This window comes from Hibiscus syriacus, unplaced genomic scaffold, assembly GCF_006381635.1.
Source record: "Hibiscus syriacus cultivar Baekdansim isolate YM2019G1 unplaced genomic scaffold, ASM638163v2 tig00113725_pilon, whole genome shotgun sequence".
Classification (NCBI taxonomy): Eukaryota; Viridiplantae; Streptophyta; class Magnoliopsida; order Malvales; family Malvaceae; genus Hibiscus; species Hibiscus syriacus.
This window is the reverse complement of record NW_024063471.1, coordinates 19,640,366-19,654,329: the sequence shown is the minus strand read 5'-3', so window position 1 is coordinate 19,654,329 and position 13,964 is coordinate 19,640,366. Positions and strand designations below refer to the sequence as shown.

Genomic DNA, 13,964 nt, shown 5'->3' with positions numbered 1-13,964 from the left:
AACCAACCATCCCAACAACCAACTCTAAGGTAGCAACAACCTCAACATGCTCCTAACCAAACTCTCCAACAGCCAACTCCAAGGCAACAACAAATAAGACACAAATAAGATAACAAATAAGACCAAACTCTCCACCACCTATAGTAGTACATGTGATGTATGCTAGTTAAGAATCTTATGTTTCTAACCCTCCCACTCAAGAATCTTGAAGTTTAGCCATACTTGATAACTTGAGTTATTTTTTCATATACCTGCTACTTATTGGCTTTGATGTATAGTCATTCTTTTGTTCGTATTTTGACTTGGATTACACTTTGGCTTAATGTGATATTGAATTACAACATGTTCAAAAATTTATTATTTTAACTTATACCAAAATTGTATCAGTTTGACAATTGATTTAAAGTTAATGGGAAGTTATTTTGGTTATTCTTGTAGTTCAATGGAAAAGGAAAATTCTTATGTGATAACTTTTTAATGTAAAAGGATGTCAAATCTTGCATCCACCATTACATAATTCTTTTACTTTAAAGCAAAAGAAAAACTTCAATTACAAGAACTCATTTTTCATTTGCTAAGAATTCGTCAACCATTACATAATACATAATTCATCAACCATTACAAAAACTGCCATTGCAAGAAAAACTACCAACCCTAAACATAACACCCTAATAATTTATCTAGAAATCAAAGCTTACATCCACAATTACTTTTATGCCATTACAAGCTTACATCTAGAAATCACAAGAAGTTTTCATCCACCATTCATACCATTCTTCATTTGCTAATCCAAAGTTTATAGAGACGTAAAATCAAAAGAAAAAACCAAAAATCCTCTCATTTTTTCTTTCCTCTTCCACTTTCCTAAGTTTTTTAGTATCATGAGCAAGCATTTTTGGCTCGGGCGTAATCAGAGGATCCATCCAAAAAAAATTATTTTTTTCGTCATTTTCCCCCATAATTTCGATAACCATATAACCTCTTCCAATAATTTTCGTTCGTCTAAGCCATGACCACATTAGCTTGTTGTCCACAATTGCAAAGTGAAACATCGCAAAGTGGAACATCAATGGAGTCTTCTATCTTCACCTTAGCTAGATTTTCTCCTAGGGATATTGTGAGAAATTTTAAACAGAATAAGTATGAATGCAAATGTTAAAAATTAGGTCTAGAAATTGGGTATTTATTTAAAGGGAAGAGTTGACCGTTAGAGGCATAAAATGGTCCACCATTATAGTCCAGGTCATCATAAAACGATCCACCTGTTATTTCTGTTACGCCTATTAACGCCTGTTAACGTGGAGTGACTGATTTGTAACACATGATAACATTAGTGACCGATTTTTGACTTTTGAAACATCAGTGGTAAAAACGATTACTAACCCAAACATTAATGACCATTGGAATAGTTTACCCTTTTTTAGAAGTTCTATAAATAATTTGAATGAGGTGTTATAAATATGTTTTAGAGTAAATTACATATTTAGTACATAAACTATCAATTTTAGTCTTTTTTTAGCGCCTAAACTTTTAATTTTTTTAAATTTAGAGTTTGTTTGATAGACTGTAATTGGTTTTCTGAAAAATAATTTGCGTAAAATAGATTACCTAAAAACTGTTTTACGTAAAATGAATTATATGAAAACTATTTTAAATAAAATGAATTACCTAAAACTGTTTTATGTAAAATAAATTACATTTTTCGGGAAATAGTTTTCGGAAACTATTTTATTGTGTTTTGATGTTATTGTGTAAATCATTTTCAATTGTTTGATACACTATAATTAATTTTTATAGAAAATTATTTACGTAAAAGGAATAAAGTTCGATTTTTTTAATATTTTCAAAAATATTTGACTCGATTAACGATTAAAGAAAAAAATTAGTTTTTTGGTTAATGGTAATTCAATTCGATAGGTGGTTGAATTAATCATTTGAACACCCTTAATTTTTAATTATAAGTATTTTATTAACATAATACTAAATTATTATATTAACATGAAATATATAAATTAATATTACTCATTATTAATAATTTAATATAATATTATTATAAAAATAATAGATAAATATTAATAATTTATTTAAAAATATAATCATATATATTATAATATATGAGTATATACTAATAATATATTAAAAATATAATTTTATTAAAATTATATTATATTTATATTAAATATTTTTGTAATTAATATTTTTGTTAAAATGATATAAAAATATTAATTTAATATTAAATGTATAAAAAATATTTTTTTGAGTGCTTATACTATGAAGTGAAAAATTAGGAAAATATTTTACAAAAAACCAGATGGTAAAACAATTTACAGAAAATACAAATGAACTAGGAAAATGAATTATATTAGGAAAATAAATTATAGCTATCAAACACTAGAAATGTTTTTCATAAAACCAATTATTGCTATCAACACAGGAAACTGAGGAAAACATTTTCAGAAAATAATTTTTAGCTATCAAACACACCCTTAATGTTAAATTTCGAATGAGTACTAAAATGAAATAAAAACTAAACTTTAGATATGATTTTAAAAAATTAAAAGTTTAGATACCAAAACGGATTAAAAACGATAGTTTATATACTAAGTTCGTAATTACCCTATGTTATTTTCACGGTAATCATAAATCATTAAAGATGAACCGAACCATGATTCAGATCCGACAATCAAGTCTCACAAAATGACCCGAACCGATACGCGCCTCAACATAAATTAAAAAAAAAACCATCGTCCCAGAATCAAGGGCTAAAAACCTTCTTTTCCTCACTGCAAAAGGAAAACAAAAATGGGAGAAAAAGCGAGACAATGAACGGCAATCTATTTTCTTCAATAATATCTGAAATCAAATCTTATTCTGGCAAAGACCCTCTTCTCCCTTGGCTGCGGTACTCTCTTTTCTCCTCTCCTTTATTTATTTACCATTTTTCTTTCTTTTGAACTATTAATATCAACTCATTGTTTCCACAGAGGGATAAAGAAAATAAAAGATTCGGTTCCGCCCCATATTTTAAAAGAGAAGCTACCTCGCTTTATGCAAAAATGTACGCAAACGTTCGAATCCGACCGCCGTTACCACGACGATCTACGCTACCTCCGGGTTTGGATACAGTTGGTAAACAGCCAATCTGCCCTTAACGAAACGAATCTTCGATGTTCATTCTTTATGGAATTTGGTTTCTGGGTTTTATTTATTTGTTTGTTTGTTTGGGTTGATTTGTTAGATGGATTTTATGGATGATCCAAGGGTGCTGTTGAGAAGAATGTAGAGGAGTCAAATAGGAGCAAAACGTTCATTGTTCTACCAAGCATATGCACTTTACTATGAGAAGATCAAGAAATTTGACGAGGCTGAAAAAATGTACCATTTGGGTGTTCAAAAGTAAGGTTTTTTTTTCTTCCTCTTATCAGTTTTCTTTATGGTTGCAATGATTAATCTACCAATCCGCTTAAAGTTTGTTTGTTGCTCAGTGTGGAAGGTTGGAATTTTCTTGCTTGATTATGAAGTTAAAGTTTTCCTTTCTTTCAATGAAATACCTTTGGAAACCTGAACTGGTGTTTTATTTAATCTCCTTCAATTGTTGAACAGCCTTGCAGAGCCGGTTGATGAGTTACAAAAATCATATGAGCAATTCCTGTATCGTATGGAGAGACGCAAGAAGAAGAAGAAAATGCAGGTTGTGCATTTGTTGCTCATCTAATATGCTTCTTTTCATTGCCTTTGTTTTGTTTTTCACAATCTGACGATTGCTTTGGTGTGCCACGGTGCCAGGAAGGAAGAGAAGCTAGAAAGCCTCTCCAATGCAAAGGGTCGAAAGAAAACAGTGAAGCAATATGCATAGTTGAAAATAGTCATAAGAGGTCTTCATCATTACATAATGGTAAAAAAGTGGAGAGCAAAAGGGGGAGAGCTTTGATGGAAAGGGTGTCTGATGAACCCAGGAAGGTCAGGAATGATGATACGGTGGTCGTGAAGTTTGTTGATACTGCCATTGTTGGTAAATCTGAAGCTGAAGATGCCTGCCATCATGGACTAGTTGATCCTACAATAACCATGAAAGAGGCAATGAATGCAATCAATAGCATGTTTCGAGAACCTATAGAGATAGCTCCTATTGGGAGGAGATCATCTCAGATGCAGCTGAAAGAAGATCATAGTTTGAACATAGGATTTAAGGTGTTTGATGAAAATTTAGAAAGAGGAAGCAACTCATCAGTTCAACATGAAGAAAAGGGATTACAGAGTAAAGCACGAATTTGCCAGCCTAAGGAGGAAGCATTTGAAATATACGTTGATGATGATGAAGAAAATGGTGAGGTTGGAGAGGGGAATGATAAAGAAAACTTAGAACTGTCGAAGGTTCAAAATTTAGGAAAAGGTTGCAACGCCTTTGTGTTTCCAAGTCCTAATGATTTTTCTTCTGAAAGTTCAGATGATATTGATGCACAAAGTGCATGTCGACCGAAGATTCGAGAGGATAAAGTGGTTCACAGGTTCGTTGGTTCGACAATTTCTGATGAGCCAGTGGTAGAAATGTTTGCCACCATGGCTTAGTAGACCCTACAATTAACTTGAAGGAGGCTATGCAAGATATCAATAACATGTTTGGAAAGCCAATAGATTTTGTAAGGGCAACAAAGAAGCAGGACAAAGCAGCCGTTGAGAAACAAGATTTTGGTGGGTTTTCTATACTTCCTGATGAGTTGGAAAATCATGAACCTGAGCCCCTGCAAAATCGTCTGGGAAATTAAATGATAGTGATTTATTTGAGCCAACTGTGTTTACCAAAGAAGCAATTGACGATATAAATAAGATGTTTGGAATGCCACTGGAGTTCTAGGATAAAGAAATTTATTGTGTTTGATAGCTTGGATATATTGCTATGGTGTAGCAACTTGCTTGTGCATATATGCTTACTTGGCATATATATTTTTTAATGTAACAGCCTTAAGTATCCAACCGAGTACTAGCTGAAGTGACATGCGTGATGTTGACTAACTTATTGAGGTTGCAGGTTTAAGAAGGCTTTGATCTTGTTTCATTTGGGTGAATTATTATTTTAATATATTAATTATCAATTTTTTTGAATAATTTTTCATCTATGGGAAGGGTAAGGGAATTTTTGGATATTGAAGTCACAACATAGAAGAGAATGAAATTATTAATTGAGAGTTTTTAACCATTTATTGTAAAAATTATTATCTAATGATCGATTTTTTAAGGGTAATTTATGTCAATGGTCACTAATGTTTGGGTTAGTAATTGTTTTTAGTATTGATGTTTTAAAAGTCACAAATCGATCACTAACGTTATCGTGTGTTACAAATCGGTCACTCTACGTTAACAACCATAAAAATGCGTAACAGAAATGACAGGTGCACCATTTTATAATGACCTGGACTGTCTACTGCAGTGGTGGACAACCGTTGAAATACCTTTGACCGACTTTTTATCTAATATTATAATAAAATTTCATATTTAATGAATATTTAATTATTAAATCGATTAAAGATGAAAAAGGATGAGTTTTGTCGTTCTTATTTCTCACCCAAAAGTTAGAGTTCTAAACCCTTTTCTTCTTCTATTCCTCTATCAAATGAATCAATCTCAGAGAGGGTTTGAGAAAATACTTTTAGGGTTTAAGAGAAAAAGGGAAATCATGAGGAAAAATAGGGAACCCAAGAAATTGCTTTACGGATTGAAGGATTAAGAGAAACAAATAATACTTCTCTTGAGTGAAAAACTATGATTTAAAGAGAAGATGGTTCTTACATGAAAGGTACGACAAAGTGGAGACAACACTATGCTTTATGGTAAGATTCTTTTGGGTTAAAGAGAAATGTCAAAAACCTAGGGTTTTGACATAAAATTGATTGGATTTTTTTATTAAATTTTCTTTCATATTGTTCTATGGGTTTTCATTGTATGTGTTGATTCACCGCTGATTGTATGGATTTTCATTTTTCATTCATTTTGTCTTGTAACTTAAACTGAGTCATGGATGCTCTGTTAACAAAATGATAACCAAAATGATATCATGCATGTTGTTATGTTATGATAAGTATATTTGATATGGTACTGTGTATGTTTATATGTATGATATATTGACTTTATGAGTGATATATTGACTCTATGATAATTATATGTGATATATGATATTGTGAGTGTATATTTTTTGGGACCACTCAGCATGAAAAAATATGTATTGTTCTGTTATGATGCATATTGTACTGTTGTGAACCACTCATCATAAAAAAATATTTTGAAAATTGGGGACCTTCTAGTGTAATAAAATATTCTCAATGTTATAATGTTCTGATGCATATTGTACTGTTTGAATAATAAAATATTCTCAATGTTTCTAATGTTGAATTTATTAATTAAATTTGAGTTAAACTAATTAAATTAAAAAAAATCTATTCTAAAGATGAAAAATTTACTGTTGTGTGTCATTATGGTGGAGTATTTATTCATTCACCTAGATTGAAGTTCACTGGGGAAAATTGCTTTCTTTGACCTCTATGATTGTGATACAATTTCTTTGCTTGACTTTTGTGAAATGATGGAGTAGATATGTGTCCCTAGTCCACTATAGTTATTTTGGTTATAACCAGGTGCAAAATTAAATGAATCTTCTATTAAGACTTTATCAAATGAAAATGATGTAATGACAATGGTACATAGTTTACATAGGAATAAATATATCCATATCTATGCACTAGGTTTGGGTAGTACTGAAAGTGATGCTGCTGAAATGAATAAAGCTGAAAGTGGTGCTGCTGAAATGAATAAAGTTGAAAGTGGTGCTGCTAAAATAAATAATGTTGAAAGTTGTGCTACTGAAATGGATAAGTCTGATAGTGAAAAAGATATAGGGGCAGAAAGTGATGGTGTTGAAGAAATTGTGATAGAAGATGAAAACAATGGATCCGATGAATCATATTTTGATTTTGTGAAAACTTATGGTGAAACTTCCTTTGATGAAGAAGAGGCATTACCTAGTATAGTAGAGGATGATGTTTTAAATAACTTAGGGGACATGGGTAGACATGAAGAAATGTTTGACTCTGACACAGTTAATTTAGATGAATTAAACAGCGACAAAGAATCTAACTTGGATACTCATACTTTTTCTATATTCAACAAACAAATTGATATGGAGAACCTTACATTTCGAAAGGGTATGTTGTTTTCTAGTAAACAGATTTTAAAAGGGGTAGTTAGGAAATATGGGAGGGTGAATGGTAATTATGGGTTAATGATTTTATTACAAGCAGTTGGTAGGGATGATTGTCCATAGAAATTATGGGCTTCCCATGCTCCTATAATGATTTTGATCGAAACACTTGGAAGATCAAGATTTATGAGTCTAAACACATTTGTGCTAAGTTGTTAAAAATAAGAATGTCACTTATAGGTTCATTGGGTTTATATATATTCAAAAATTCATATCTGATATGAATTATTCTTTGACTTCCCTAGAACAAGATGTGATGAATGATTATGGAACATATTTTTCTTTAACTAAATGTGGTAGGGATAGGGATCATGCCTTAGAACTAATTCAAGGTAAAATGAAAGAACAATATGGAAAGATCTATGAATATTTTCTTGAATTAAGAAACATCAATTTTGGAACTACAACTATTTGCAAAGTAGACAAATAGATTGTTTCAAAGAAAGTATTTTATCTTCAAGCTTGCAAAGAGGGGTTCAAAGCATGTTGTAGAAATATTATCAACCTTGATGGTTGCTTCTTGAAGGGTTATTATGTAGGTTACTTATTATCAGCAGTTGGTATCGATGCCAATGGTGGCATTTATTCCATAACCTATGTTGTTGTGGAGAGTGAGAACCAGTATTCTTGGTTATGGTTTTTTGGAAATTCTCATAAGAGACTTGGAGATTGAGAACTCATACGGATGGTGTTTCATGTTTGATTGATAGAAGATTATGTTCTTAACCTTTTAATTTATTATAAATTTCTTCCATATTTATCATAATTATTTATTTATTTCTCCCCTTATTTTGTAGGGACTTGTTGAAGTTGTGACAGACCTATTCCCTAATGGTGAGTAAGACATATTTATGCAAACTTAAAGAAAGTTCACAAAGGAAAAACTCTTAAGGATGCATTGTGGAAATCTGCTAGAGAAACTTACAAAAGATAATTCCAAGATGCACTAAATGAATTGAAAGTTTTATCAAATGATGCATTTGAGTGGTTCAAGGATCTTAACCCTCAACAGTGGTCCAAAGCACACTTTTCCACCACTACCAAGTCTGATATGCTCCTCAATAACCTTTGTAAATGTTTTAACAAGGTAATCATACAATAAAAGTGTTTATATATATTACTTTTCCATAACTACTAACTAATATGATGTTCTGTAAATCATTTTGGAAGTAAGGGATAAGCCCATCCTTACTATGATGGAGTTGATCAGAACCGAAATTATGAGGAGAATTGTTTGTAGATATGAAACAACTAAAAGGTCAATGTACCATTAAGTACAAATATCTAGAATAAGGTGAACATTATAATTAAACAAGCAACAAGGTAAAATGTTATAATTGTTTGCATGTTGGTGAACATGTTATACTTGTTTGCATGCTAGTGAACATGTGGTTATAATTGTTCATGCTAGTGAACATGATTAGCCTCCAAAATTGAGACGACATCCTGAAAGGTCAACTAAAAAAAGAGAGGAATGAAGCTGAAGAAGGAAACAATGACCTAAACTAACCAATAAAGGTTCGCTCAGAAACTGCTTCAAGTGTGGGAAACATGGCCACAATAAGCAGAGGAGAAGGTGGTGGTAATATGAGACTAAACCAACATGAAGCTCGACGTGCACCTAACCAACCATCCCAACAACCAACTCTAAGGTAGCAACAACCTCAACATGCTCCTAACCAAACTCTCCAACAGCCAACTCCAAGGCAACAACAAATAAGACACAAATAAGACAACAAATAAGACCAAACTCTCCACCACCTATAGTAGTACATGTGATGTATGCTAGTTAAGAATCTTATGTTTCTAACCCTCCCACTCAAGAATCTTGAAGTTTAGCCATACTTGATAACTTGAGTTATTTTTTCATATACCTGCTACTTATTGGCTTTGATGTGTAGTCATTCTTTTGTTCGTATTTTGACTTGGATTACACTTTGGCTTAATGTGATATTGAATTACAACATGTTCAAAAATTTATTATTTTAACTTATACCAAAATTGTATCAGTTTGACAATTGATTTAAAGTTAATGGGAAGTTATTTTGGTTATTCTTGTAGTTCAATGGAAAAGGAAAATTCTTATGTGATAACTTTTTAATGTAAAAGGATGTCAAATCTTGCATCCACCATTACATAATTCTTTTACTTTAAAGCAAAAGAAAAACTTCAATTACAAGAACTCATTTTTCATTTGCTAAGAATTCGTCAACCATTACATAATACATAATTCATCAACCATTACAAAAACTGCCATTGCAAGAAAAACTACCAACCCTAAACATAACACCCTAATAATTTATCTAGAAATCAAAGCTTACATCCACAATTACTTTTATGCCATTACAAGCTTACATCTAGAAATCACAAGAAGTGTTCATCCACCATTCATACCATTCTTCATTTGCTAATCCAAAGTTTATAGAGACGTAAAATCAAGAGAAAAAACCAAAAAATCCTCTCATTTTTTCTTTCCTCTTCCACTTTCCTAAGTTTTTTAGCATCATGAGCAAGCATTTTTGGCTCGGGCGTAATCGGAGGATCTATCCAAAAAAAATTATTTTTTTTCGTCATTTTCCCCCATAATTTCGATAACCATATAACCTCTTCCAATAATTTTCGTTCGTCTAAGCCATGACCACATTAGCTTGTTGTCCACAATTGCAAAGTGAAACATCGCAAAGTGGAACATCAATGGAGTCTTCTATCTTCACCTTAGCTAGATTTTCTCCTAGGGATATTGTGAGAAATTTTAAACAGAATAAGTATGAATGCAAATGTTAAAAATTAGGTCTAGAAATTGGGTATTTATTTAAAGGGAAGAGTTGACCGTTAGAGGCATAAAATGGTCCACCATTATAGTCCAGGTCATCATAAAACGATCCACCTGTTATTTCTGTTACGCCTATTAACGCCTGTTAACGTGGAGTGACTGATTTGTAACACATGATAACATTAGTGACCGATTTTTGACTTTTGAAACATCAGTGGTAAAAACGATTACTAACCCAAACATTAATGACTATTGGCATAGTTTACCCTTTTTTAGAAGTTCTATAAATAATTTGAATGAGGTGTTATAAATATGTTTTAGAGTAAATTACATATTTAGTACATAAACTATCAATTTTAGTCTTTTTTAGCGCCTAAACTTTTAATTTTTTTAAATTTAGAGTTTGTTTGATAGACTGTAATTGGTTTTCTGAAAAATAATTTGCGTAAAATAGATTACCTAAAAACTGTTTTACGTAAAATGAATTATATGAAAACTATTTTAAAAAAAATGAATTACCTAAAACTGTTTTATGTAAAATAAATTACATTTTTCGGGAAATAGTTTTCGGAAACTATTTTATTGTGTTTTGATGTTATTGTGTAAATCATTTTCAATTGTTTGATACACTATAATTAATTTTATAGAAAATTATTTACGTAAAAGGAATAAAGTTCGATTTTTTTAATATTTTCAAAAATATTTGACTCGATTAACGATTAAAGAAAAAAAATTAGTTTTTTGGTTAATGGTAATTCAATTCGATAGGTGGTTGAATTAATCATTTGAACACCCTTAATTTTTAATTATAAGTATTTTATTAACATAATACTAAATTATTATATTAACATGAAATATATAAATTAATATTACTCATTATTAATAATTTAATATAATATTATTATAAAAATAATAGATAAATATTAATAATTTATTTAAAAATATAATATCATATATTATTATAATATATATGAGTATATACTAATAATATATTAAAAATATAATTTTATTAAAATTATATTATATTTATATTAAATATTTTTGTAATTAATATTTTTGTTAAAATGATATAAAAATATTAATTTAATATTAAATGTATAAAAAATATTTTTTTGAGTGCTTATACTATGAAGTGAAAAATTAGGAAAATATTTTACAAAAAACCAGATGGTAAAACAATTTACAGAAAATACAAATGAACTAGGAAAATGAATTATATTAGGAAAATAAATTATAGCTATCAAACACTAGAAATGTTTTTCATAAAACCAATTATTGCTATCAACACAGGAAACTGAGGAAAACATTTTTCAGAAAATAATTTTTAGCTATCAAACACACCCTTAATGTTAAATTTCGAATGAGTACTAAAATGAAATAAAAACTAAACTTTAGATATGATTTTAAAAAATTAAAAGTTTAGATACCAAAACGGATTAAAAACGATAGTTTATATACTAAGTTCGTAATTACCCTATGTTATTTTCACGGTAATCATAAATCATTAAAGATGAACCGAACCATGATTCAGATCCGACAATCAAGTCTCACAAAATGACCCGAACCGATACGCGCCTCAACATAAATTAAAAAAAAAACCATCGTCCCAGAATCAAGGGCTAAAAACCTTCTTTTCCTCACTGCAAAAGGAAAACAAAAATGGGAGAAAAAGCGAGACAATGAACGGCAATCTATTTTCTTCAATAATATCTGAAATCAAATCTTATTCTGGCAAAGACCCTCTTCTCCCTTGGCTGCGGTACTCTCTTTTCTCCTCTCCTTTATTTATTTACCATTTTTCTTTCTTTTGAACTATTAATATCAACTCATTGTTTCCACAGAGGGATAAAGAAAATAAAAGATTCGGTTCCGCCCCATATTTTAAAAGAGAAGCTACCTCGCTTTATGCAAAAATGTACGCAAACGTTCGAATCCGACCGCCGTTACCACGACGATCTACGCTACCTCCGGGTTTGGATACAGTTGGTAAACAGCCAATCTGCCCTTAACGAAACGAATCTTCGATGTTCATTCTTTATGGAATTTGGTTTCTGGGTTTTATTTATTTGTTTGTTTGTTTGGGTTGATTTGTTAGATGGATTTTATGGATGATCCAAGGGTGCTGTTGAGAAGAATGTAGAGGAGTCAAATAGGAGCAAAACGTTCATTGTTCTACCAAGCATATGCACTTTACTATGAGAAGATCAAGAAATTTGACGAGGCTGAAAAAATGTACCATTTGGGTGTTCAAAAGTAAGGTTTTTTTTTCTTCCTCTTATCAGTTTTCTTTATGGTTGCAATGATTAATCTACCAATCCGCTTAAAGTTTGTTTGTTGCTCAGTGTGGAAGGTTGGAATTTTCTTGCTTGATTATGAAGTTAAAGTTTTCCTTTCTTTCAATGAAATACCTTTGGAAACCTGAACTGGTGTTTTATTTAATCTCCTTCAATTGTTGAACAGCCTTGCAGAGCCGGTTGATGAGTTACAAAAATCATATGAGCAATTCCTGTATCGTATGGAGAGACGCAAGAAGAAGAAGAAAATGCAGGTTGTGCATTTGTTGCTCATCTAATATGCTTCTTTTCATTGCCTTTGTTTTGTTTTTCACAATCTGACGATTGCTTTGGTGTGCCACGGTGCCAGGAAGGAAGAGAAGCTAGAAAGCCTCTCCAATGCAAAGGGTCGAAAGAAAACAGTGAAGCAATATGCATAGTTGAAAATAGTCATAAGAGGTCTTCATCATTACATAATGGTAAAAAAGTGGAGAGCAAAAGGGGGAGAGCTTTGATGGAAAGGGTGTCTGATGAACCCAGGAAGGTCAGGAATGATGATACGGTGGTCGTGAAGTTTGTTGATACTGCCATTGTTGGTAAATCTGAAGCTGAAGATGCCTGCCATCATGGACTAGTTGATCCTACAATAACCATGAAAGAGGCAATGAATGCAATCAATAGCATGTTTCGAGAACCTATAGAGATAGCTCCTATTGGGAGGAGATCATCTCAGATGCAGCTGAAAGAAGATCATAGTTTGAACATAGGATTTAAGGTGTTTGATGAAAATTTAGAAAGAGGAAGCAACTCATCAGTTCAACATGAAGAAAAGGGATTACAGAGTAAAGCACGAATTTGCCAGCCTAAGGAGGAAGCATTTGAAATATACGTTGATGATGATGAAGAAAATGGTGAGGTTGGAGAGGGGAATGATAAAGAAAACTTAGAACTGTCGAAGGTTCAAAATTTAGGAAAAGGTTGCAACGCCTTTGTGTTTCCAAGTCCTAATGATTTTTCTTCTGAAAGTTCAGATGATATTGATGCACAAAGTGCATGTCGACCGAAGATTCGAGAGGATAAAGTGGTTCACAGGTTCGTTGGTTCGACAATTTCTGATGAGCCAGTGGTAGAAATGTTTGCCACCATGGCTTAGTAGACCCTACAATTAACTTGAAGGAGGCTATGCAAGATATCAATAACATGTTTGGAAAGCCAATAGATTTTGTAAGGGCAACAAAGAAGCAGGACAAAGCAGCCGTTGAGAAACAAGATTTTGGTGGGTTTTCTATACTTCCTGATGAGTTGGAAAATCATGAACCTGAGCCCCTGCAAAATCGTCTGGGAAATTAAATGATAGTGATTTATTTGAGCCAACTGTGTTTACCAAAGAAGCAATTGACGATATAAATAAGATGTTTGGAATGCCACTGGAGTTCTAGGATAAAGAAATTTATTGTGTTTGATAGCTTGGATATATTGCTATGGTGTAGCAACTTGCTTGTGCATATATGCTTACTTGGCATATATATTTTTTAATGTAACAGCCTTAAGTATCCAACCGAGTACTAGCTGAAGTGACATGCGTGATGTTGACTAACTTATTGAGGTTGCAGGTTTAAGAAGGCTTTGATCTTGTTTCTCAATATGAACAATAATTTGTTCTGTT

General features: G+C 31.6%; 2 pseudogenes; both read left to right on the top strand.

Annotated features, from left to right (window-relative positions):
* Window positions 1-2,775: 2,775 nt before the first annotated feature.
* On the top strand, window positions 2,776-4,855 carry LOC120187460 (annotated as a pseudogene).
* Window positions 4,856-11,657: 6,802 nt separating this feature from the next.
* LOC120187463 lies at window positions 11,658-13,737 on the top strand (annotated as a pseudogene).
* The last annotated feature ends 227 nt before the right edge of the window (window positions 13,738-13,964 follow it).